Here is a 6,000-nt window from a genome sequence, read left to right on the forward strand (position 1 = left end):
ACCAAGGTCTGTTGAATCTGCTCAGAGAGGAAGTTTTGGGAGTCAGGAGGGGAGACGTCAAATTCATATAAGTCCCAAGGAAAAGTTCAACAAAATCAAAATAATCTTTACAGTTTGGAGCAGAAACTATTGTTCATGACTCACTATTCACTTCATATGTAAAATATGATTGTGGTCAGCCAATTATCCTGTTCACATTTCAGCTCCTGATTGCTGCTGTTAGATCAGAGCCAGGATAAACTGTATTTACCAGGTTACTTGACATGAATACTATACGGTTTCCTTTTGAGAAATATATTATTATATTATATTTCCTCTACCTACATGACTGCAGTGAAACATGAAAGTTCATATATACAGAGATTGGAGGCCTTGATCAGTCATTTCAGAGGTATGTATAAATTCACATTCAAACATATAGACAACAGATTTGTGTGATTTGAAAGTGTAAAAGGCTTATCATGAAAAGGGTGTTATTCTGTAAACATCATGGATGATTCTTTTCATCAGAGTAAAAGTAGGACAAGATCATTTTTGGAATTAGGATTTCTACCAAATTCTTCAATAACCTCTCTTAAGTATTCCTTTCCATAAGAATGAGCAGAGATCTTAAAACTGAGAGTGTGGATTCTTCAAGGGTCCATTATGATTTGCTAGGGGAGCAGTTTAGAAACACGTGTGGCCAGTTATAGATGGAGATTATTTATACTCACTAAAAATTATAAGCATTCATTACAGAAATCCCTTATCTACCTTAAGGATCTTGCAACGATCATCGAGGGAAATTATGATAATGACAGCAAAGGTTAAGGCTGTGATGTTTTTCTCCCTGGAACACCTGACAACGAATCTGTTCCCATGGTGGTTTCTCAAAGTGGGACCACACACTTTGTCTTTCTCATGTTATTTATCTTCGACTCTTAATTAATCTTTTTATAGCCAGTCATACACTTTTAAAAATCATTTACCTGTAATAGATTGGTGAGACCACTAGGGGCAGGATAAACACCAGAGTAAACTGTAGGGCTGGGTATCTCTAGGTACCTCGCGATTCCATTCCAATTAAGAGGGCTACGATTTGATGATAAAACGTTTATCGACGCATAGAGAAGCACATGATCAATTTATCACTGCGACTACAAGGTGTCCATCTAAACTAGCCTCATGATTTGTGCTTTAAAAAAGTATTATAGACTTTTATTACAAGTGCGCTGTAAATTGCTAAGTAAGGTTTTCAATTCAAAAATCAGACCGCAACAGTCGGTTTATAATAGCTCTCCCCAATGATTTGACATTCATTCAGTTAACTGTATGCTGCATCTTTAGCCTTTACTGTATCAGGGTTGCCCTGCTTAGTCCCCCTCAGCGTGGTGCACACGTTTAAATAGCCAACACTAGCATTACTTTAGTTTACTTTACATCGCTATTGCATAATTATCCTGTATTTTACATAATTTCATCTCGCATCCCCCCTCTTTAATGATACATGATGTCACAGTGTAGAGAGCAGGTGGACCGACAAATGAAGAAACAAATTTCAGATGCAAAACAAAAAGTGTCCTTTAATGAGAAGCAAAGGATACTTACATAAAACAAAGTCCAAAGACACAAACAGAAAACCCCTGAGAACCCGAAAAGAACAAGGTGGCAAGATCAAAAGGAAAGACAAGGAACAAAGAAGATGTGTGGAGGAGAATGACAACGACAAACTGACAAGGACAAAGGGAAGCACAGAGAAATATATACACAGGAGGGGAGGCAGGGATCATTGAACACAGGTGAAACACATGAGGAACAGGTGCAGACGATAACAGGAGCGGGAAACAGGACAAAGGCAGTAAATAAAGCTACAGACACACAGGGAGCAAAGTTTCAAAATAAAACAGGAAACACGGAACCCAGGGGCAAAAACAGCTGAACACAAGGGAAACATAGGTAGTCGTCAAAAAACACAAGCAAAATGTCCACAAAGAAAAGAGTAATTAAAATAAAGCACTTGATTTAACCAGGGTATAGCAGTGATGCTACTGAACTTAACTGCTGCTTTAATAACAATGCATCCTTGCAGGGTTGCCTTCAGACCACAGCTCGTAGCCTGGAGCACTGAGCTGTGGTTTCTACGGGAAATAATGCAGAGAATCCAAGCTTTTAAATTTCCATTGGATGAATGGCAAATGTCATTGATTCACCTGCATTAACATAGCTGTTATAAGGATATTATAGGTTTGTCACTTTAGTAACTGCTAAGCAATAGCATTGGTCTCAACAAAGATCTCAGCAATGTTATTGCAATGAAATCCCAAGCAAAACATTTTGTTGCATCTATTTACATTGGGATGACTGCTGATGACATAACTGCTTCTTGAAGTGCTGTGCCAATACGTTAGGGAACATTTCAACCACTACCCCTAGTATCTCAGTTTCAAGGAGCAAGATAACCCTCGAAAAACAAAGCGTAGGGAGAAGGGGTGAAATGAAAAGTGCTTCTGTCCTGAACCTGAAGGAGCGGCGGGACACCGCAAAAATAACGTAGAGAAAAATATTAATTGTGTTCTCTCTCCCATTGATCTGCAGAGTCAATCGTGACATACAGCATTGTGATAAATCTAAGAAGGGAAAAATGTCCCCACCTCTAGCACCTGAAATACATAAGACATCATAGTGCAATTGTGATTCTGGCCTTCAAATAAATGTTTGTGCCATAGTTAAAGATTCTCTCATCTTCTAGCTCTGTTTTTGGTCTCAACCCCCAAAGGAAGGAAAACATTTGGCTTTGTAGCCTTTAAATACATCAAACAACAAATAGATAGACAAGTTGGTAATGCACTGCAGATTATTTTTAGCACTTTGTTGGGCTATAAAACTGAAACAGAGAGTTAAAGGAGGCTAAAAGCACAGTAGAGCAGCAGATTTGAATTATCTGTAGGTTTATCATGAGTGATAAAACAGTCAATGAACCTTCTGATACTTCATTTAGATTCCTATAATAACTTTAAAAAGCAGTGGAGTTTCAAGAGGTTTTATTTGGGAGACGTTAAACCATAAAAACCTGATTTATAACTTTTATATAATTGTTTTATACAATTTTCCTCCTGCCACTGTAGTGGATCACTTTCTACACTTCACAAACCAAATCCTATCATATTGTGACTGCACGCAGCACGGTGCCAGCATGACACAATTACAAACTAGAATATCTCACTTTAAATGATCTTCACACAAGGTGCGCTGCCCATCATCATGTTAATGTCCTGACCTATTGTACTTATGGGTCAGACAACATCTACCTGTGTTTTTATTTATAGATTTTGACTTTGACACCTGTAAAGGTTTGTGACAATACCCTGTAGGGTTGTGACACCACAAGAATGGACAGGCAAACAGAAAGAAAAGTATTTAGCCATCTCTGAATGTGTCAGGACCGCATTTGATGAATGGTTCAAACAGTCATGGTAAGCAATTGTCATAAAGTAAAAACTTATCTTGAATAATTTTCAGCAATGTTGTGGTCCTTCAAAATTGCAATATTGCAGTTGTATAAAATGCAACACGGGTCAGAAGATGCTTGATTGTATCACATACTTTGTATTCATATTTTATTTGTAGTTTATTTCAAAAGTAAAAGAGGAGTAAACCATTTAACCCAACAATTTAATGATGTGTGCACTGTATTCACTAACTGGTGTTTCTGTATTTACCTTTGCAACCACAATAGCTGTGTTCAGCAGTTAACACACCCTTGTGTTCAATTAATGAAGCAATTTGCATTTTAATGTGTAATTGAAATGTACTTAGTTAAGCAAAGACCTAAAGGAAAATAGCTATTAACTGTTCCGCCCTATCATCCAAATCAACAAATTATAACAGAAGACAAGATTCATTCAGTTGTGTATACGATTGACACGTAAATAACTATGCGGCCTTATTGCCTTTACCTCTCTTTGAGTCTAGGAGTCGATTAATTACATGTAAGACTGCAAGAAATGCTATATAGCTTCTCTCATCCATCACATTAACTTGGTCCAAAACCCCCTTTTGTCTTGTTCTTTATAATGGACCCCAATGTGTCCACATCTGTAAAAGGACATGTCTCAGGAACAGAAAATGGTTTTGAGAGAGGCCATGTGCAGGACCAGCAATCAACCGACTTCACTGAGTGGATGTAATTAATTTATTGACTGTGGTCTGGAGGAGACCAAGACAGATGGACAAAATGACAGACAAAATCAAGGTAAAGTCTTTTGACAACCTGTTTATGAGATGTCAGTTTGGATTTGGATCACGGCTCATGGGGGCTCCACAAGGGCAAGTGTTGGCTAATTCTTTTTAGTGGCTCACCCCAGCTGCCTGCTGCCCTGCTGGAGAGGCTCGGGGCTCTGCTGCTTTTCATGGAGAACCACCAGGTTGCTGAGACCAAACAGAAAAACAAACAGAGGGATGGAAAACACCTCCACCCAAGCTGACCAGTCACATTATAACGCAGGAGTGGAATCTGGATTGTTGGTTTCATAACATGACAGAGAGACCCCCCCTACTGTGTTGGTATTCTTTCATTTACTTTGCTAAAGAGTGAATGTGGTTGTCCTTGTCTCAGTGAATCAGGGGCTGCTGATGTGAAGTCACTGCGTTTAAATTCTGTCATTCAACGTGAAATAATGATACAAAGAATAATAGTACAAATAAAATCAAAAATTTTATTTATACAGCACTTTTGAACACAAAGTACAAATTAATGCACAATAAGGAAACAAATAAAGTACCAGAGGGAGTCATCAATAATAATGGTGATAATGATGATTATAATAATTATAATAACGATTTTATTAATTCAGTGTAATATTAAGAACCTTATCCCCCCAGTGTATTTATTGGGTTTTCAACAATATATTACATAGGACTACGAGATAATATTCAATGTCTGAAAGATGATGAGAATGTAAATAAATGATAGATCAACGCAAAAGTATGCGTCATATGTATTTCGATTATAACCAGCATTACCACCAAGCAAACAACCCATCTACAACGGCCATTGCACCAGTAAAGCAAATAATAGATTACTTTACTTAAATACAATTTTGTAAAATCTGCAAAGCAGCACTGGGCGGGCCCGAGCACATGCATTTTGAAGCGTTGCAAGCGTTTTGTATGAAAAAAATAAATAATGACTGAGGAAATATTGACACATGGAGCTGTTCAGGCTTGTACTCTGATCATGAGACAGAAGTTTGGTAGTGATAGGACAATGCACAGTAGAGTTATGACAACATTGTCTCCTTTGGCTAAGGATGAACCTTCGCCGTACCTCAATGTTTACACGGTTTGAGGAAATGTCCCAATTCTGAGAACGTCACCTTTGCGAGACATAAAGATTCCTTTGATATTTGACCACTAACACTGCAGGAGTGGAGTTGTTTGTTTACAGCTCAGCATCAAAGGATCATAGTCGATGTATGTCCGCGTTACAGAACATCGTGTTTTAATGGCGTGCCATCAAACTTTGACGCCACGGTCACACTGTGTTTCGAAAAATCAATCCATTGATAACTTTGTATCTCCATCTTGTTGTGATGACACTCATCTCAATTTGAAGTTGATCTGATGAAAGCCCTGGTACAAGTTCCTCAAAGTAAAAATGTGGAATATGGCCAAAATGACCACTAAATGCAAAATAGCAGGCTTCCTGTTGCGTTTTTCCCATTGCACCTCAGGACTTTCTTGTTTTTCTGGTCATGATACATCTGTGTATCGATTTTTGTGAAGATCGGTCAATGTGAACACGTTCCGGGGGTCTCGGGGGGCACCGTTGAGCCATTTTGCAACGCCCATTGAAAATTCCTTCAGAATACGTAAATTTTCACCACTTTCTAAATTTTCTGCAAATTTGGTAAGAATGTGAGCATGTTAAAGCCCTCAAAAAGCCAATTAATTTGCCTGAATAATAATAATAATAATCCTTTCAATTTTAATAGGGCCTCACCTGTCAGTGCCTATCAGTGC

Source organism: Limanda limanda, chromosome 8, assembly GCF_963576545.1.
Source record: "Limanda limanda chromosome 8, fLimLim1.1, whole genome shotgun sequence".
Lineage (NCBI taxonomy): Eukaryota > Metazoa > Chordata > Actinopteri > Pleuronectiformes > Pleuronectidae > Limanda > Limanda limanda.